The sequence below is a fragment of the Vombatus ursinus genome, unplaced genomic scaffold (genome assembly GCF_900497805.2).
Source record: "Vombatus ursinus unplaced genomic scaffold, bare-nosed wombat genome assembly UNPS02014959.1, whole genome shotgun sequence".
NCBI lineage: Eukaryota > Metazoa > Chordata > Mammalia > Diprotodontia > Vombatidae > Vombatus > Vombatus ursinus.
The window spans coordinates 2,137,821-2,160,130 of NW_020954737.1; the positions used below are offsets into that span (position 1 = coordinate 2,137,821).

General features: G+C 38.0%; 1 protein-coding gene across 1 annotated transcript in view; it reads left to right on the plus strand.

Annotated features, from left to right (window-relative positions):
- The first annotated feature begins 424 nt into the window (after positions 1 to 424).
- CASR (calcium sensing receptor) overlaps positions 425 to 22,310 on the plus strand; it is a 155,648-nt gene continuing 133,762 nt past the window's right edge. Inside the window, exon 1 of the mRNA XM_027845133.1 lies at positions 425 to 823. The gene's annotated coding sequence lies outside the window, so the exon portion shown is untranslated. The remainder of the gene's footprint in view (positions 824 to 22,310) is intronic.

The window sequence follows — 22,310 nt, forward strand, 5'->3', positions numbered from 1 at the left end:
TCTAAGATCCACAAGGAAAACAGTCATTCTGAATTTTTCAGTTGAGAAACCTAATCCCAGGCCACAGAAAGGATAAGGGAACCTTTATCCCTATAAGGGAGGTGCTGGCACTGGCCAAGGGTTCAAGAGTGCAGGTGACTTGAAAGAAAGTAGTGCCAGAAAGAGCCAGGCAGGTGAGGGGAGTGTGCCCAGGACCCAACTAAGTTTCAGGAGACGGGAAGAGGAGACATTGGATATGGCAGAGAGACGACCTGGGGAAGCAGTCAAAGGACCAGGACAGTAGATTCTTAGAGACTGGGACTCTGCGAGAGTGCAGGAACTTGGGGGAAAGCCTGCGGCGAGTAAACGCATTGAAGAGAGAGCGCGCACTGAGCAGGAAAGGAGGCGGGGCGGAGCTTGCAGGGTCCTGGGCGAGAGGAGCCGGAGTGAGGGCGGCGAGCCCGCTTGGGGATTGGCTTTTCTCTGGCCTCTTTCTCCCTCTGACTCCCGCTGCCTGCGAGTGAGAGGAATACTCTTAGGCTTCGGCAGGAGATGCTGTTCGCCAACACGGAGGGACGGATAGGATGGAATGGGAGGCAAGGCTGAGCCGACATCTTTCCCAAGAGGCAGTGAAATTGAAAGCGTAGGAAGCCAGGTGGGCAGTGCTGGAGGAGCATCTTTGCGCCGCACTGCCTAGGGGTATTTGCGGTCAGTTCTTCCTAGTGCTAGAAACCTCCCGTCCGGCCCCCATTCCTCAGATCCGCCCCAGCCAGGAAAACCAAAGGAACTGGAGAGTGAGGTTCGGCTACCTGTGCTTGCAGTGAGCCCTAGAACGGGGCGCCAGGTGAGTGAGTGAGCCAGGAGGGCCAGGAAGATTGGTCAAGATGCGAGAGGAGTTGATGGGGATGGGGAGTTTCGGAAGAGACGCGTATAAAGAGTTTTATTTTAAGGTTATCGGGAGTCATGAACGAAACAAGAAACAAGAATTTAGAAAAGCAGACTGGGATCACTTAAGACAACTGACACCATATACAATTAGGGATTTTCCTGGAGACTGTCCAGGCTGATCCATTAAGCGTCACCAAACTAACGCTTCATTTTATAGAGGAAGAAACTGGGCTATGAAGTTATATTCCTTTGGACAACTTGCAAAAGTGTCCCAAAGAGGCCCCTCTCCCGGTGGCTAGACTAGGATAGGGAATGAAGACAGGGATCTTCTAGATGTGGGAATTCTGAGAAAGCAAGTTGTCTGTTACATTCTCGAGAGTTAGAGTCTGGCCCAGGGCGCTGATAAACTAAGTGAGTTGTCCAGGCTTACACAGCCAGGATGTGTCAGTAGCAGGACTGGAACCCAGATCTTCCTGGTTAGAATGCCAGATCTCTATTCAGTATCCTCTCTTTTCTTTAACTTTAAAAAATAAGTAGATTTCTGTCGCAGAGGAAGCTTCTTGCTTTCCCGGGCTCCTTTTCTTTTGGCTAATTGCAAAATGAAATTGGGGAAGAGAAAGCTTCTCTCCTTTCCTGAGGCCCCATGCACTGGTGGGGCTCCTGGGCCAGATTTCACACCCATGAAAGCTGTCCCTGACCTGCCTTAAGAAATATTGAAGTTATAAGCCCCGAGAAAGGCTGCCATATGATTCAAAAAGTATATTCGTTAGTATTATATTGCTACTCTTTTATAGTGTGGGAATGGAGAGGCTTCATGACATAGACTTAGAATGATGAAAATCCAAATTCAAATCCTGCCTCAGACACTTACTGAATTATCTAATCTCTCTGGGTCTTCATCGATAAATAGACGGGTTGAACTTGATGGTTCCTGAGGTCTTTCCTAGCTCTAAATCTTTGAGCCCCTGAACTACCTCACAGGTACCGGCTATACAATACTTGGCAAAATGAATTCTCTCCAGTCACAGAATGTTAGAACTAAAAGATTTTTAATCTCTCTCTCTCTCTCTCTCTCTCTCTCTCTCTCTCTGTGTGTGTGTGTGTGTGTGATCAACCCCTTGTCAATCTGGTGAAGCTTATGGATCCATTCTTAGAATACTTTTTTTTTAAATTCACAATGGAAGGAAATTCTAAATTTCAGTTAAAGGTTAGTGAAAATAAGGGTATAATTTTTCCCATCCAAGTTCACAGATCCCCTGAAATCTAAGAACTCCTGATCTAATTTCTCAATTTTGTAGATGAGGAAACTGAAGTCCTGAGGAGGGAAGTAACTTGCACAAGGTCACATAGCTAGTAAATGGAAGAACCAGTTCAGGTCTCTCTTCTGAGGACAAATTGCAGATGAGTTACACATCTGCATTCGAATTTTCACACAGGGATTTCCCCATAAAGATAAAATCACAGAACTGGCCCATTTAAAAAAAAGGTTATCCTATAAATCCCAAGTTTATCGCAATTAATCATTTTTATGGTTTGTTGTTTTTCATTTACCATTTTCCTTTGTTTCTAAGTTAGATTGATGTAAAGGAAGACCATTAAAAAAAGGGGTTATTATTCCAGACTGAGATTTTGGATCACTTAGAATGGGACTCTTCTAGGAAACCTTCCTGCATTCTGTGGGAATGAATTGGGGTTTTGAAAAAATGTGGAATGATTCATGAATTGGGAGAGTAGTAGTAGAAGAAGAAAGGAAGTGGGCTGAGTGATCTATCTGAATGGCAGGGAGCTATTCCAAGAGCTACCTGTCTTATGTACATACTTTGTTAATGTACTAAGTGGCTTTAGTGACTGAGAATTTGCATGAAAGGTAGAAATATGTATTGTTTTAGGTTGGGATAAGTGAAGGGTGTTGTTTAACTGAGGAGAGAAAAATTTGAAGAGGGAAAATTGTTGGGGCAGATGGGAAAATGGGAGATTAATGAGGAGTTGAAATGGGAGATCTGATTTACAAAATACTCCTGTTTCCTTGAGACCAGAAAAGCATGAGTACTAGTCTATAGTATTCAGGCAAAAACTTTTTTTTTTTACTGTTTTGTTCACTTTTCTATAGAAATGAAGTCATTCTTCAAAATTCTATCAAAGACTAATAGGCATATGTGCATTTATGGTCTATCTGTTTGCTTCTCTCTTCTCTCTCTGTCTCTCTCTCTACTTTTCTGAGCCTCAGTTTCCTCCTAACTGTTGTTGTGAGGCTTCAATGTGATGCTACACTACGAACTTTGTAAACTTTTAAACACCATATGAATGTTACTTAATAACTCTGGAACCCTGGGCAAGTCATTTAACTTTTGCCTCAGTTTTCTTAACTATAAAATGGGGATAATAATACCACCTACTTCTCAAAGTTGTTGCAAAGATCAAATGACATAATATTTGTAAATAGCACCTAACAAAGTGCCTGGCACATGGTAGGCACCATATAAATACTTATTTTCCTTCCTCATTATTATTATCTTCAGTTTCATTTCATAGGTTTTTATTACTACAATTATTACCATATGTCTGAAGATACAAAGTGATCTATTATCATTATTTTTTTGTAGTCTGAGGAATTCCTAAGAAGTTTATTTAGTGTTGATTCATAGACAGTTCTTTTACCTTCAAACAAATTAAGAGTTTATTTTTCAAAATAAATTATTATTTTCCCATGGAATTCTAAAGAATTTATACTGTTCATATGAAGCAATGAATTGGAGGTTCTTCAATCTACTGAAAGGAAACAACAATAAGCCATCATATTGCTCTGTGGCTGCTTCAAACCCCTCATTGGAGCATCCCACCCAAATCTGTCTACTTTCCTTCAAAGTGTCTTTTGCAAGGTAGGCTGAGTGACAGACAGGAGATGGGATATACCAGGTTAATCCCAGCACTTTGACCCCTACTTCCCCTCAGATCCAAATCTAGGACACTGAGTCCTAGAACCCTGAGAATAGTAGGTCCTCCTACCCCTACCTGGATACCACCAGTCCTGCTTCCAGTTCACCCCCCACAGTTGCCATCCAGGGAGTAAGCCCTTACATGGCAATTGCTTCTGCCACAGCACCAAAGAGCCAGAAAAGAAAGTTTCAACCACCAAAGTCCTTGGCACTGTCAAAAGATTCAGCATTTGAAATGGACGTGCTTTTATCAGTGGAAATAATATGAAATGAGTTGCATTACCATCTGCATCCTCATTGTATCCTAAGGACTGCTGGACCTTTCCTTCTGACTTACAACTAAAACTTTCCCTATGTATTATCTCCTCCATTAGAATGTGAGCTTCTTGAAATCGGGGATTGTCTTGCTCTTCTGTTTACTCAGTGTTTAGCATAGTTCTTTGTACATAATAAGTGTTTACTAAATGTTTTTTCAGTTACTCATTCATTTGCAAAAAATTGCTAGGTTCTATCTTCTTTCTTCTTAATCAAAATTTACATACTTTGGGTGACTGCTCTTAACTGTTATGAGAGAAAGCCATCCAACCAGCTGAAATAGTTCACACTAAAGTGTGAATGGCTCAGTCAACACAGAAGGGGTTATTTATTTATTTATTTATTTATTTTTGGCTAGGCAATGGGGTTAAGTGACTTGCCCAGGGTCACACAGCTAGTAAGTGTCAAGTGTCTGAGGACAGATTTGAACTCAGGTTCTCCTGACTCCAGGGCTGGTGCTCTATCCACTGTGCCACCTAGCTGCCCCTAAAGGGGTTATTATTGACAAAGAGGATTTTGTTAACTCAGATTAATCTCTAATTGGTAGTATGTATGTGGAAATATTTTTCCCTTTTTGTATTTTCATTTTTTATCACAAATTTAACAAACACCAATATTTCCATATACAAAGAACAAAAGAAGAAGTTTTCATGTGAAATTGTGAATCTATTATATATTGCTTGTTTTTGAAGTATTTATTAAATATAGCATGACAGTTCCAATGCCAATTCACCTACTTGTGTCTCCTCCTGAATTTCTTTCTGCTTTCTTCTGTCTTTTTTAATGTTTCATTGACTTTCTTAGTTTTTTTTTTAGCACTCTCAATACTTACCCACTCCTCCCAATCTTATCCCCCAAAGAAGAGACAGCTTTCAGAAGGAAGAGCTTCTTTTCAGACTGAGGAGAAGCTTTTTCAAGCATCAACATTTCCCCCTGACTCCATCAAATCCGGTTCCTCACACTAGAATAACTTTTTTGCGTGTGTCACAGCCCTGTTTAGCAGTCTAGTGAAACCTATAGACCCTTTCTCAGCATAAGGTTTTTTAATGAATAAAATAAAACACATCGGACAAAGGGAAAGAAATTTTATTAATTTCTATTATCAAAAATTGTTTTTAAAAATCAAGTTCATGGATCCCAGGTTAAGAACCTCTGAAGAAGAACAGGAATCAACAAAAATTGCTCATTTCTGAAAGCTCACTAACCCTGCTCTAGGATGTGAGTGGCCCTATCAACATTCAACTCTTGTCCATTTGCATTATCTTTGGGGTGCTTGATCTTGGTAGCTACTGGTTGGCTTGGTATAGTCATACCTTATTAGACTTAAATAAAAGGAAATACAACAGTAAAATCTGAATCCATGCTAACTTTTGTCTTCCTGAATGCTTGAAGGCTCATTTTGCAGTGATATTTATTTCCCCTTTGTACTGAGCAGCACCCTGGGAAAGGAAGGCAGACTCAGAGTGGCAATCTCTGAAATTACAGAAATGATTAAAAGGTAGGAAAGTCAGGCATTTCTGTAGTGTCTGGGGAGGAAAGGGGATTAGGTCCCATTGCGTAGTGAATTTCCTTTTTGCTTTCTTTATTAATTCTTTTGGCCACAACTGCCCCCCCTTCTTTCCAGTCCTGTCCTAGATTGATTGATTTGTAATAGCATCCTTTTATGTATGCAATACCTAATGCAATTAACACATTAATTAAATATACAGAATGTAATTAATACATTAATTTGGACTATAATTTTAAAATTGTGGTAATCCCACCCAATAGGAGATGAAATGTTAAAGGAATGAGTTAGATCGGTAATCCACACCTCCAAGTAAGACCTATTACTTTGAAATCTCAATTTGCCTATGCATTTTGTTGAATGTGTTAGAAACACTCACTTCTGCCTTGAATATTTAGTCTTTGTTGTAAGTGAAGGGTAATATCTTTTAAAATTAGTAGCTTTTTTAAACCAATAACTCAAGAAATTGACACTTTCACTTTCTGGATATAGCAATTAGTTCTTGTTCCTTACTTCAAACTTTCAGACATCTGTGACTTCTGTCTCTTCCAGTGAGACAGATCTATAACTTTCGGGAAAAAAAAGTAGTAGCCTTTGAGAATTCAATTCAATTCAATTTAATAAACATTTATTAAGCACTTACTATGTGCTAGGCATTGTGTTAAGTGATGGGGATTCAAGAAGAGACAAAAGATAATGTCTACCTTCAAAGAGTTTATAGTCTAATGGGGAAGGCAATATGCAAACAAATACATACAAAGTAAGCTATATACAGGATACATAATAAACACTTAACAGAGAGAAGGCACTAAAATTAAGAGGGGTTGATGAAAGCTTCCTGTAGACAATAGGATTTTAGTTGGGACTTAAAGGAATTCAGAGAGGTCAATAGTCAGAGAGGAAGAGGAAAATCATTACAGCCTTAAGGGATAGCCAGGAAAAATGCCCAGAACTCAGAGATGTAATGTCTTGTTCCTGGAACAGCCAGAAGGCCAGTGTCACTGGATCAAAGACTTTGTGTTGGGGAGAAAAGTTATATGGTAATTCATCAGTTAGAGACCAATTAGTTGAATCTCTCCAAACTTACAACAAATGTACAGTATCCTACCTCCATCCTCAGGCTCATTCCAAAAGACTTTCTAGCTTGGTAGGGACTACCTCCAAGATCCCAAAGTCACCTATGTGCCATGATGCGGTATTGATGTAAGGAGTGGTAGAATTTAGAGTACCTTGTGATGTCATGCTGGCTTTTATTTTTTTCATCAGCTTAAGTATCCTTATTGGTACTCACTTTAATGTAACTTGCAATATATATGCTACTTACAGTAAATTTCTTTTCAAAATTATATATTTCAATGACCAAGCTTGGCCTTTAAAAAGAGATGAGAAATTATATTTCTCTCTCTTCCTTAGAGAAGTGGGGAATTATGGGTATAGAACATTTCATATACTGTCAGATTCAGTTGACGTATTGGTGAGTTTGGAAGAACTGCTTTTTTTCTGTTTCTATTCTACCCCTTTGAAATCTCTCTTTGTGTTGAAATTAAGGGGGGGGCGGAGAGGAGAGGAGAGAGGGGAGAGAGGAGAGGAGGGAGAAGGAAGGAGAAGGAGGGAGAGAGGGAGAGAAGAAGGAGGGAGGGAAGAGGAGGAGGAGGAGGAAAGGGGAGAGAGAGAGAGAGAGAGAGAGAGAGGGAGGGAGGGAGGGAGAGTGTATGTTTTTTGTCTACAGTCATTTGTCCAGAGGTTTCCCTTTTATCCTTCCCATAGTACAGCCAAAGCATTTTGGAACTTAATCTTTATCTGAAGGCAAAAATCTATAAAAAGTATATTATGTTATAAAATTATAGGCAGAAAATAAGCACAATTTAAGGGTAAAAGATCCAGATTCATCAGACCAGCATGAGGCAAGATCGGGAGTGGGGAGGAAAGAAATAAAGGGAACATAAATTCACCAGGTCCTAGTGGTGCCTAAAGAAGAAAATTTTTCCTGCCCCTGAAGACATTTTATCTCTTAGCATTTTCTCTAAGGCAGGCTGCACCAACCCTCCCCCCACCTCCCACATCCTCTAACAGGGCCAAGAGGAAGAGTTGACATACTTTTTCTTCCCTGTTGCTTTCAGACCCTTCCTCTGTTACCATCACTCAGCCATCATTTTCCTTTATAGCTCAGTTCATCCTGTTCAGATCTTCTTTCCTCTTATTTGTACACAACTATCCCCACCCACTCAGGTAGCTTTCTTAATAAGTTCGGAATCTGGTTTAATACCTCCACCCTGATCTCTGCCTTCTTTAAACACCTGGCTGCCTAGCAACTTTACCTTCTCAACTCCCAAGACTTCTGTCTCCTCCAACCATTATAGGAATGGTCATAACTTAGATTACCTTCTCCGTTCTTCCCCCCACCTCTTCCTGAACAGAATTTGATCCAGGTGCCATAATTCCTAGTTAGAGCTCTGATTACTTTCATGCTTCCATACATGTACTTTCATACACTTAATTTATTTATAGGTAAGTACCTAGGTCTTCAAGTTTGACCCTTTGACTGAATCGAAACTCCACAAAGCAGATCCCCTTAATAAAAGGATTTGTTCTGTGGAGTTTGGATTCTGTCAAAGGGTCCCACTTGAGAACCTAAAGGGCCACATGTGGCCTTGAGGCTCCAGGTTCCCTGTCCCTGACTTAGAGGATCCTAGATCTAGACCTCAAAGGCCCCCCCAGAGGCCTCTCATTTTTCAGATGAGGAAACTGAGATCTAAGGTGGTCACATTCCCAAGTCACATAGAGAATAATGATTAGAAATGGGATTTTGAATGCCAGAACAGCTCTTCTGAACCTTACTTACCATCTAAGTTCTAGGCCCTATGGGACAATACAAAAGAAATAGGGGACTGATCCCCTCCCTCAAGGGAGTTTACAATCAATTTTGGGAGATACAAGGAAATCATGTATAGTAAAGATAACGTATAATTGGACAGATTAATATGCTGCAGCAGGTGGCAATTTCTTCTTAAGATAATCGTCCTCTGATCTACCAGTTTTTTGACTGGGGCTTATAGGTTTAAAGGACTGATATCCTAAAAAAAAAAACTTTAGAGATCATATAACCCATCATTTTACACATGAAGAAACTGAGGTTCAGGGAGGTTACTGAAGGACTATGAGAATAAGAGTCTCCTTACTCAAATGCCTGACATGTGTGTGACACATAAAAGCAATTGCATCTCTTTTTATTAAATTTAGATTAGCTTGGGACAGAGGCAAAGATAAGGAAACAAAAACATCAAATGGATTGAGAGATAGAAAATAGGAAGTAGAGATGCAGAAACTTTAGAATCTTTTTCTTTTTTAAATTTATCTTTATTTTATTTTTAATTTAGGGAATAAAACAAACATTTCTATAACATAGTATAATAAAAATGATTGCACATTAAACTGCAAATCTATTATGTGCAACTTGCTATTCCTTTTAAATATATAATAAAGTTATCAAGTAAATTTCTTTTTTTTTTTGGTTTTAGAATCGTTTTCTTAAAATGTTAAAAGAAAAAAATCATAGCAATAAAATATCTACCTGTGAATCTTTCCTATAACTTTCCTGCAACTATAATCTTTCTTCTCCACATACTAACCTTGGTTTAAAAAAGCAGACCAATTAGCATTAAAAACTAGCCCTACAAAATCAGTGGCCAACTTGGAATTAGCAAAGCCCCATAAATTCTGCCACCTTTTCCTCAGTGTAATAGAATCAAACTCTTCATACTCAACAGTGAATCAAATCAGACTTCCTCACACTAGCTTGGAGAGAATGACTCCCTGATTCTTATCTTCATTTGTATATTCCTTTAGATATAGCATGTAACAGTGACTACATAATGGTGTTGGAGCCAGGAGAACCTGGATTCAAGTTCCACTTCTGATTTGTGATCCTGCGCAAGTCATTTAAATGTGTTAGCGTTCTGACTCACTAAGACTACGAGTTGCAGAAAGAGTGCTAACCTTTGTTGATAGAAGCAATTTCCTTATTTGGGATTTCCTAAAATAATCATAGATCCAGTCCCCATCTCTATCTTCAACTTTATGTAATTGTTTTTGGTGGGGGGTAGTTTTGAAAAATATGCCTGATAACTTACAGGTATAATGACAACCTATTCCCAACTCTTACAATGAGAAGGGGGTCAGAGCCATAATTGCAATGTTGAGTGTCATTAGAAGACTTATTTCTCACCTGACTACATTACTTTGGGCCTTCTCTGACTGACTTCTCCACCATGCTCCAGGAAGCTTATTATTGGTATAACTTCATCATTCTGTAAGATCTCAGCAGCCTGCCATCATCATCGTCATTGTCATCATCATCGTCATCCTCATCCTCATCATAGCTAACATTTGTATAGCAATGTATAGTATTTGTATGTAACTTTAATGTTGGCAAAACACTTTAAAATATCTTATTCAATCCTCACAACAACCCTGGGAGGAGACTGTATTATCATCTGCATTTTAAGGGGGTGCAGAGATATTAAGTTAACTTGCCCAGGGTCACATAGCTAGTATCTGAAACCTGATTTGAACTCAGAACTTCCTGACTTCAAGTCCAATGCTTTATTTTACAGAAGAGAAAACTGAGGCCTACGGGGATGAAGTAATTTGCCCAAGGTCGCATAGGTATTAAGAGATAGTACAAAATTTGATCCCAAGTCTTGTGACTCCAATTTCTGTACTGTAACCTACCCAAGAGTTTTGAAGAAACCCCTAAAAGATAAAACATTTAAATATTGTATATTCCATCCATAGAAATAACCTAGAAAGAGGCCCTAGGAACCAAAAACTGGAAAGTCTTACTTCCATGTCAGTGAGCTGGTAGAATGTATAATAATGCCCTTTGATAAGGCAACATGGTATGTGGAAGGGGAAATCATGCCCAATTAATCTAATACAGTTCTTTGAGGGGGTAAATAAGCATATGGACAAGGAAGAACCAGTAGATATGGTTTATTTAGACTTTCAACAGTCTTGACAGGGTTTGATATCAAAAGCTATTTTAAAAATTGAGTTACCATGGGATCAGGAGGAATGTTTTCTCATAGAGAAAGGGTAGCTTAGAAACAGGATAGGGATTAAAAAGCTACTTTCCTGGATGGAGAAGGGTGAACAGTGGGGTCTGCTAAGGTGGGTGCTGTTATTAGTCTTATTTAACATCTTCATAAGTGATCCAGAAATGGGAACATAAGCTAAAATCTCCAATAACACCAAATCCTATGAAATGCCAAGTCAATTGGAGTAAGTGATGCAAGCAAGTCCTCTTTAGGCTATGGCAGATAAGCTCCACTGTGCCCAAGTATAAGAAGTGTAGTCCAGGGGGCAGCTAGGTGGCGCAGTGGATAGAGCACTGGCCCTGAAGTCAGGAGGACCTGAGTTCAAATCCGGCCTCAGACCAAACACATGACACTTACTAACTGTGCGACCCTGGGCAAGTCACTTAACCCCAAATACCTAAAAAAAAAAAGTGTAGTCCAGATATTGACATTGGATGACAATATCTGAGAAATGTTATGGACCAGGGATGTAAGACAACCTCATAGCACAAGGATGACAAATTCATGGCTCTAGGGCTATGTGCCAGCCTTTGGAACTTCATTATGGCCCTTGCATGAAGAAAAATCACCATTATTTATTGTATTAATATATGATTCAAAGTCATATGATCTTCCTTGTTTGTAATATTTGCCAATTTGATGGGTATGAGGTAGAACCTCAGAGTGATTTTAATGTGCAGTTCTCCTATTAGTAATGGGAATTTTTTTTTCACATGGCTATGATTAGCTTAGACTTCTTCCTTTGAAAATTGCCAATTCATATGCCTTTACTTTATATCAGTTGGAAAATGGCTCTTATTCTTATGTATTTGAATCAGTTCCTATATATGTTGGAACCTTTATCAAAGAATTTCTTGCAAAGATTTTTCATCCAATTGACTGTTTTCTTTTTAATTTTAGTTGAATTAGTTTTGCTTGTGCAAAAGTTTTTTTAAAATTTTAGGTCATCAAAATTGTCCATTTTATCTTCTATCTCTTTATATCCTCTTTAGGCATGAATTCTTCACCTTTATGTAGACTTCAAAGAAAATGTCTTCCTTGTACCTCTAATTCATTTATGATGTTCCCTTTTATATCTGAATCATTTTTTTCTTGTCTTTTTTTTTCAGTGGAGGTATGGAGGGAGGGAAAATAAAATGCTTATTAGTTGAAAAATAAAAGAGAAGAAAAAACAACAAAACAAAAAAAAGGTAAAAATAATCTCCTTTGAGTGACCTAAGGTGCTGTGGACACACAAGGATACTCCAACCAAAAGATTTCAATTTAATTCAATAAACATTTATTGAGTGCCTCCTATGTGCAAGCTCTGATGGGCATATAAAGATAAGTAAAAGACAATCTCTGCCCTCAATGTGTGTACAATCTAGTAGCAAGAATAACACAGTATTTATGCTAGTGCCTTCCCTCTGTTGGTTATCTCCAGTTTAACTTGTATCTATTTTGTTTGCACATAGTTGTTTGCACATTGTCTTCTCCATTAGACTGTGAGCTCCTTGAGAGCAAGGACTATCTTTTACTTTTCTTTGTATTCCCAGAACTTAGCACAGTGCCCCACACATAATAGACACTTAATGAATGCTTGTTTACTGATTGATTAGCTATACAAGCTATAAAATACTATATAAAATTAAAGACCAAATGATATAATAGAAAGCAGAATTTCACTTGTGGCTAGCTGTACACTACTGACTCAAGAATTACTCCTAAATCAGTAACAAGTAATTTCTTGTCTGTCAAAATATAATCTATTTTGGGGGGGTTTTATTTGATTCTCTCCATGTCCATTAGCTTCCAATTCTTTTTCAAAGAAAGTATTCAGAATGTGGGCTCTTGTTGCAACAAGACAGTCCTTCTCAGCTTTGGAATTTTTTTCTGGCTGTCCCCTGTGCCTAGAATGTTCTCCTTCCTCCACTCTATCTACTGACCTCCCTAGCTTCCTGGCTAAACTCCAGACTAAAATATCATCTTTTACTGAAAGCTTTTTCCATTCCCTCCTAATTCTAGTGCCCTCCCTCAGTTAGTTATTTCCTATTTATCCTGTATATAGCTTGCTTTGCATGTTGTCTCCCCCATTAGATTGTAAGCTCCTTGAAGGCAGCCTTTTTTTCTTCTTTTTGTATCTTCAGCACTTAGCACAGTGTCTGACACAGAGTAAACACTTAATAGTTATTGATTAATTTATCTTAATTAATTGATTAATTGATTTTACTCCTTCCTAGTTTATTCTTGAACTCACCACAATGGCTATTCTAAACCTTCTCCTCTCTCCTTAAGCCTTGCATAGTATCTTCCCCACCTTTCAGCAGAGGACTTTGTCTCATATGTTACTGAGAAAATTGAGGACATTTACCATGAGTTCCCCCTTCTCTCCTATTCCTCATCTCAAAGTCTCCCACTATTTCTTTCTTTATTCTAGTCTATGATGGAGAGGTGGTCTTTATTAGCAAGGTCAACTTCTCCATATATCTATTTCATTCTATTCCCTCCAATCTTCTGCAGAAAATTGCACTCACTGTCATCCACTCTGTCATTCTAACCATTAATTTCTCCCTATCTTCTGGTTATGTTACTGATAACTACAAACAAATTCAAGTCCATCCATTCTTAAAAAAATCATTAGATTCTACAATCCCCCAGAAGCTATTTCCCTTTAGCTCTCTGCCCTTTTTTCAACCAACAGAACTAATTATCTTTTCCTTCAAACTCCTTCTCTTTCAAACTTTCCTATTTCTGCCAAAAACACCACCACCTTCTAGTCACTCAGCTACACAACCTCCATATCATTCTCATCTTCTAATTCTCCTTCATTTCACAAATCCAGCTGCCAAACCTTATTGTTTCTATTTCCACAGCATCTTTCATTTGTACCACCTTCTCTCTACTCACACGGCTATCACCTTGGGTCAGACCCTAATCACTTCTCACCTGGAATATTTTAATAGCCTCCTAGTTGATCTCCCTGCCTCAGCATCAGTTATCTGCCAAAGGGATTTTTCTTAAGTGTAGGAAGCTCTAAATCTGATGGTCACCCTGCCCCCTAACTAAATTCCAGTGACTCCTTTTTACCTCTAAGACAGAGTGCAAACTCCTCTGTTAGGTATTTAAAGTTCTTTATCATCTGCCCCTCTCCTGTCTTTTCATCCTTTTTTACACAATACTCCACTCTGTATCCATTACTGGAGTCTCAGCCATACTGGCCTACCTACTGTTCCTTATACACAATATTGTATATCTCAACCCAAGTTTATTAGTCCATGGTTTGAAGACTATTCTCCTTTGTCTTTTGTAAAATTGGGACTGTTCCCCTTCACAGACCATCTGTTTTCCACTTTTTTAATATTACTGGTAGTGGCTAAACAATCACATCTGCCATCTCTTTCAGTACCCGGGATATATGGGCCAGGTGATTTAAATTCATCGTTTTGATTGCTTTTCCTAAGTCAGTTGCCTGACTTGATTACCATCCTCACATTCAATAAACTCCAGTGGTTTCCCATAACCTTTGGGATGAAATATAAAAACCTTTAATTGACATAAAACTCTTTACAATCTAGCACCATCTTACCTTTCTTTAAAAAAAAAAAGCTTACATGTTCTTTTTTATTTTGAACTTAATTTTCAACAAACAAACATTTCAATATATAAAGGACAAAAAGATTATATTTCAAAATATGAACCTGTTATGAATAGTGATACAATTGCCCTGTTTTATCTCTTACTAAATTATTTTTCTGAGTATCTTTTAAATCTTTTATTGATGCTCTTTCTTTTTTTCATCTCTATTACTACTCACTAACTCACACTATCTCCCTTCTCCCCTCCCCCACGAAGTCCCTTCCTCCCCAGTTTTCCTGCCCTATCTAAGATCTCTCTGATAACAAATAGGTACAATCAGTTAAAAAAAACTCAAAATTTATATCTCAGTCTACATGTTTTCTCTATCACTCTTCAGCCAAGAGGTGGATGATACGTTTTATCATTAGTTTTTTTAAGTCAAGCTTGTTCACTGTATTGGTCAGTTTTATTGTCCTTCAAAGTCATTTTCCTTTACATTATTGTGATTAATGTGTAAATTTTTCTTCTGGTTCTGCTCACTTAACCCCACATCAGTTCTTCCAAGGTTTCTCTAAATTTAACATATTCATTATTTCTTATGACTCAATGATATTCTATTACATTCACATACTGTAATTTAGCCATTCCCCAATTGATGGGTAGCCATTTTGTTTCTAACTCTAAGCTACAACAAAAAGTCCTGCTACAAATGTTTTTGTAAAAATGGATCCTTTCTCTGAGTCTTTGACCTCTTGGGAGCAGATGCCTAGTTATGGTGGCAACTTAATTTCCCAGCCTCATTACACATTATTCTCCTCACTCCTTCTGTGGTCCAGTCAAACTGGTCTTCTTGTTATTCCTGACACATGATATTCCATCTCCTACCTTCATGGCCTTTGCACTGACTAGCTTCCATGTCTGCAATGTATTTCCTTATACCTTCCACCTCTTGAAATTCCTGGGTTTCCTTCAAGATTCAGCTTAAGCTTTCTACTTGAAGCTTTTCTAGTCTTCTCAAATGCAAATGTATTTCCCTCCAAGATTACCTTGACACTGTCTTGTAGGTGTTTTGTACACACACACACACACACACACACACACACATATATATATACACATACATATATGTGTGTGTGTGTGTGTGTGTGTGATTTATTCTGTTAGAATGTAAGCTTTCTGAGGACAGGTAGTGTTTTGCTTTTCTCTTCGTATCCTCAGCACATAGTAAATCCTTAATAAATACTTGTTGGTTGTCTGATTATTAAACTTTAAATCTCCTCTATAAGAGGTTGTCAGTATTTCTGATCAGACCTACCCTATTTTTCATTCCCTTTGGTTGGGTAAAGGATATTTTCCACCGAGGAATTAGGTGAAGAGGAGGGAGGGTCATTCATAGATTACCAAGTGAAGCTTTGAATGTATTTCATCCATCCATCCATCCATCTATCCATTCATCCATTCATCCATCCATCATTCATTCATTAGATATTTTGAGTGTATACTGTTTATATAGTACTGCACGATCTTTGGAGGATACGAAGAAAGATAGTCACATTTATTAAGTGACTCCTATATGCCAAGCGCTGTGCTAAATTCTGGGGATACAAGAAAAAACAAAAGACAGTCCCTGCCCTCGAGGAGCTCCCAGTCTAATGGGGGACAACACACAAACAACTATGTACAAACAAGATAATATGCAGGATAAATGGAAAATAATAAGAGAGGAAACTAGAATTTAGAGGGATTGGGAAAGGCTCTCTGTAGAAGGTGAGATTTTAACTGGGATTTGAAGGAAGACAGGGAAGCCAGCAGGCAGACATGAGGAGAGAGAGTATTCCAGAGATGGGGGATAGTCAGTAAAAATGCCCTGAGACTGGAGACAGAGTATGTTGTTCAAGGAACAGCAAGGAGGTCTGTGTCATTGGATTAAAGAGTATGTAGTGGGGTGTCAGGTATAAGAAGGCTGGAAAGGGGTGAGTGGGAGGGCTAGGTTATGAAGAGCTTTATACAGAGGATTTTATATTTGATCCTACAGGTGACAGGCAACTACTAGAATTTATTAAGTAGAGTGTGACATGGTCAGACATGGGTTTTAGAAAAATCACTTTGACAGATTTTAGGTTTTAGATTTTAGAGATTATAATGGAGAGAGACTTGTGGAAAGTTGACTAACCAGTAGGGTGTGAGGTGAGGAGGACCTGCACTAGGTTAATGGCAGCATCAGAGGAGATAAAGGGGCATATTTAAGAGAGATATTACCATGGTAAAATTAGTATTGGCAATGGATTGGATATAGGTAGAATGAGGGATGACAGAGGGAAGAGTTGAGGATGACACCTAGGTTGAGAGACTGGGAAAATGGTGGAATCCTTAGTGGTAATAAGGAAGTTTGTAGAGGGGAGGATTTGGGAGGAAAGATAATGAGTTTGGTTTTGGACATGTTGAGTTTAAAATGTCTAATAAGCAGTGGGAAATGAGAGATTGAAAAATAAAACACTGTCTCTTCCCTTAAAGTGCTTACTATATGAAAAAAAGGAAGGAAAGTGTGTAAAAATATTTAGTTGATTAAACATGAAATATTTAAATAACAGTGCAAGACTGCATATGCTAATTAATGCTAAGGTGTGGGAGGGTACCAAAAAATCAGCACCGTGGGGAAAGAATACCAGGCTAGGGAACTTAATAGGAGCATCAAAAGAAGTAGGTGAATGAAGTAAGAGGTGAAAGATTTTGGAACATTCCAGGTAAGGATCTCTTTGTGTTTGGTCATTGCTTAAGGAAGTTGAGTAGACACTGAGCAAAGCAAACAAGTATTAATTATTAACACCAGAATACATTAACAGACTCTAACAAGGAGCCAATAAGGAAGAACTTAGAGGAAGACTTCCAGGAGCCTCCAGGCAACCACGAGAGCATATAAGGAAAACAATTCATCATGGGAATTGGGGAGTGGGGGACCACAAGGGACTTTTGCTTCCTCAAACTTCTGAAAAGTAAAAATCACCAGCAAGGCAAGTGAAGGATTTATCAAATGCTTTTTTTTTTTTTTTAAAGCAAAATAAGACTGCGAACAAATATCCAAGTATCTGTCTCTGTCTTTCTATCTCTGTCTCTCTGTTTCTCTGTCTCTGTCTCTGTCTGTCTATCTCTCCCTGTCTCTTCTGCGTGTGTGCGTGTGTGTGTGTGTGTGTGTGTGTGTGTGTGTGTGTGTGTGTGTATGGCATCTAGGTAGTTCAGTGGATAGAGTGCTAGGGGCCTGGAGTCAGGAAGACTTGAGTTCAAATCTAACCTCAAAAATTTACTAGTTGCATGATATTGGGCAAGTCACTTACCTTCAGTTTCCTCAAATGAGGATAGTAATAGCACTTACCTCCCAGGGTTGTTGTGAGGATCAAAGAAGATATCTATTAAACACTTAGCACAATGTCTGTCACATAGTAAGTGATATGTAAGTGTTTGTTATTATTATTATGTATATACATACATGCATATAAATATGTATACACATGTCTATATGTATATCTTGCCTCTGTGTCATTTTTGTGATTGTAATACATTATCCATTTGTCTCCTGAGTGATATATACTCTTTCAGTGACATTATTTTTCTTTTTGTCTTCTCTTAGCCTTACTAAAATTTGTGGATTTCCATACGTATTTTTCAGAAAACTTGTTATAAATTTAACTGCCAAGAAAAATCTGAGATATTAAACAGTACATATGCCCTTACTCTAAATTCTTAGATGGTTTTAAAGCAAAACCAAATGAATTAACATACAACAAATCAACAGGGAGAAAAATTCTTCATCCTTTTTTAGACCTTCCTGAAATTCTACTATTTTGGGGCTTGTTTTCCTTTCTTCAACTGTGAAGATATGCACATATAGGTAACACTAAGGTCAGGAAGTTTTCCATTAATTCTATCAGCATCTTAGTTGTTTCCCCATAAACTGTTTTAACCACAGTCACATCCATGCCAGAAAAATGTAAAATGATGCTTAAATCAAGACACACACACATCTGTTAAAAAGAAAAAAGAACTCAGCATATCTCTATACATAAATTGTCTTCAGTGGACCTGAAACAATTTTCTGGATGCATCTATGATCCAAACCCTATTCTATTTCTCTACCCCAATGGTATCTACTGGGACTAGCCTGTAGTTTGGGGGTCTTCTTCATCACATTTTGGCTCCTTTTGTGGGAATTTGATCCTTCTTTTCCAAGTCAATGAGAGGTGGAACTGTAATTTAAGCTCATCTTCTGGCACAGAACAGCTTCTCCATGGCCTATTACTCAACCGGCTTATGGCTGTTCTCAAAACTATTTTCCAGTTGGTGGCTTTTTTTCCCCTTGAGATTTTCTTGGCTTGGGTCTTAAGCATTCCATGAAATCTTTTTATCATCCCTTCAGCCTGTGAATTACAAACAAGGTAGAGGTTTCACATAATTCCCTAGGCCTCCACCCAGTCCTTTGACCTTACAGACTGTGAAATGAGATCTTTGATCACTCTCAATCATTACTGGGTGGTCATAATTATCAATTAACACTGATAACCCATTGATAATGGAGTTGTGTTTGCTCATGTACAGGGGTGACCAAAACCTGGTCCTATGCAGGTGCAAATTGCAGTTAAGGAATAGTTTTTGTTAAGTTTATTATTGGGTAGAATAATATAATCTCTCTGCTAGACTTTCCCCCGAAGCTCAGTTTTTTAAAAAATTTAATATTTTATTTTTCCCAGTTACATGTAAAAACAATTTTTAACATTTATTTTTAAAACTTTTGAGTTCCAAATTCTCTCTCTTCCTCCCTACCCCCCCCACTGAGAAGGCAAGCAATTCAATATAGGTTATACATGTGTAATCATGCAAAACACTTCCATAATAGTCATGTTGTGAAAGAAAACATAGACAAAAAAAACCTCAAGAAAAATTTTGATTGTTTATCAATTGGGAAATGACTCTCATTTTAAAAAACTTAACTCAGTTTTCTATGTTTGAGAAATGAGGCCTTTATTGGAGAAACTTGCTTCAAAAATTTTTTCACAGTTACTATTGCTAACTGCATTTCCCTCCATCCTGTCCCCTGCCATTTATTCTATTCTCTCTCTTTTCACCCTGTCCCTTCTCAAAAGTGTTTTGCTTCTGATTGAGATTACCCCAACCTGCTCTCCCTTCTATCACCCCTCCCTTCTCTCATCCCCTTCTCTCCTACTTTACTGTAGGGTAAGATAGATTTCTATACCCAATTGAATGTGTATGATATTTCTTCTTTGAGCCATTTCTGATGAGAGTAAGGTTCACTCACTCCCCCCCACCTCCGCCTTCTCCCCTTCCACTGTAAAAGCTTTTACTTGCCTCTTTCATGTGAGATAATTTACCCCATTCTATCTCTCCCTTTTTCTTTCTCCCAGTACATTCCTCTCACCCCTTAATTTTATTTTTTAGATATTGTCCCTTCATATTCAACTCACACCTGTACCCTCCAATTATTCTAATAATGAGAAAGGTCTTATGAGTTACAAATATCATCTTCCTATGTAGAAATATAAACAGGTTAACTTTAATAAGTCTCCTATGATTTCTCTTTCCTGTTTACCTTTTTATGCTTCTCTTGAGTCTTGTATTTCAAAGTCAAATTTTCTATTTAACTCTGATCTTTTCTCAAGAATGCTTGAAATTCCTCTATCTCATTTAATATCCATTTCCTCCCCATTCATGGATTATACTCAGTTTTGCTGTGTGGGTGATTTTTGGTTGTAATCCTAGCTCCTTTGCCCTCCAGAACATCATATTGCAAGCCCTCCAATCCTTTAATATAGAAGCTGCTAGATCTTGTGTTATCCTGATTGCGGCTCCATGATACTCGAATTGTTTCTTCCTGGCTGCTTGCAATATTTTCTCCTTGACCTGGGAACTCTGGAATTTGGCTATAATATTCCTGACAGTTTTCCTTTTGGGATCTCTTTCAGGAAGTGATTGGTGGATTCTTTTGATGTCTATTTTACCCTCTGGTTCTAGAATATTAAGACAGTTTTCCTTGATAGTTTCTTGAAAGATGATGTCTAGCTTCTTTTTTTAATCATGACTTTTGGGTAGTCCAACTCTTTTTAAATTATTTCTCTTGGATCTATTTTCCAGGTCAGTTGTTTTTCCAATGAGATATTTCACATTGTCTTCTATTTTTTCATTCTTTTGGTTTTGTTCTATTGTTTCTTGATTTTTCATTAAAGTCATTAGCTTCCATCTGCTCTATTCTAATTTTTTTATTTTTTTTACTCTATTTCCCTTAATCTTATCCCGTCCCCCCATTTACTCTATTCTTTCTTTTGACCCTGTCCCTCCTCAGAAGTATTTGCTTCTGATTACCCCCTTTCCCAATCTGCCCTCCTCTCTATCATCCCCCTACTTTCTTGTTCCCTTCCCCTCCTATTTTCCTGTGGGGTAAGACAGATTTCCATACCCAATTGAATGTGTATGTTATACCCTCCTTAAGTCAAATCCTATGAGAATAAGATTCACTCATTTCCTCTCACCTTCCCCCGGTTTCCCTCCACTGTAAGAGCCTTTTCTTTTCTGGTTTTTTTTTGTGAGATAATTTACCCCATTCTACCTTTTCCTTTCTCCTTCTCCTAGTATAATCCCCTCTCACCCCTTAATTTTATTCTCCAGATATGACCCCTTCATCTTCAACCCACCCTGTGCCCTCTATCTATCTATCTATCTATCTATCTATCTATCTATCTATCTATCTATACATACATATAATTTTTCCCTCCAATTACCTTAATACTGACAAAGGTCTCCTGAGTTACAAATATCATCTTTCCATGCAGGAATGTAAATAGTTCAACCTTAATAAGTCTCTTGTGATTTCTCTTTCCTGTTTACCTCTTCATTTTCCACTTGAGTCTTGTATTGGAAAGTCAAATTTTCTATTCAGCTCTGGTCTTTTCATCAAGAATGCTTGAAAGTCCTGTATTTCACTGAATGACCATTTCTTCCCCTGAAGAATTATACTCAGTTTTGCTAGGTAGGTGATTCTTGGTTGTAATCCTATCTTCTTTGCCCTCCGGAATATTATATTCCATGCCCTGAGGTCCCTTAATGTAGAAGCACCCTAAATCTTGTGTTATCCTGATTGTGTTTCCACAATACTTGAATTGTTTCTTTCTGGCTGCTTGTAATATTTTCTCCTTGACCTGGGAACTCTGGAATTTGGCTACAATATTCCTAGGAATTTTCCTTTGGGGATCTCTTTCAGGAGGAGATCGGTGGATTCTTTCAATTTCTATTTTGCACTCTGGTTCTAAAATATCAGGGCAGTTTTCCTTGATAATTTCTTGAAAGATAATGTCTAGGCTCTTTTTTGATCATGGCTTTCAGATAGTCCAATAATTTTTAAATTCTCTCTCCCGGATCTATTTTCCAGGTCACTTGTTTTTCCAATGAGATATTTCACATTGTTTTCTAATATTTCATTCTTTTGGATTTGTTTTATGGTGTCTTGATTTCTCATAAAGTCACTAGCTTCCAATTGCTCTATTCTAATTTTTAAGGAAGTATTTTCTTCAGTAATCTTTTGGACTTCCTTTTCCATTTGTCCAATTTTGCTCTTTAGGGCATTCTTTTCTTCATTGGCTTTTTGGACCTCTTTTGCCATTTGGGTTAGGCTATTTTTTAAGGTGTTATTTTCTTCAGTATTTTTTTGGGTCTCCTTTAGCAAGCTGTTAACTTGCTTTTCATGATTTTCTTGCATCACTCTCATTTCTCTTCCCAGTTTTTCCTCTATTTCTCTTACTTGCTTCTCAAAATCCCTTTTGAGCTCTTCCAAGGCCTGGGACTGACTCATATTTTTTTTGGAAGTTTTGGATGTAGGAGCTTTGACTTTGTTGTCTTCTTCTGGTTATATGTTTTGATCTTCTTTGTCACCAAAGTAAGATAATATAGTCTGACTCTTTTTGCACTGCTTGCTCATGATCCCAACCAATTACTTGAGTTTCAAACTCTTTGTTTAGGTAAGAGTCTGTTTCC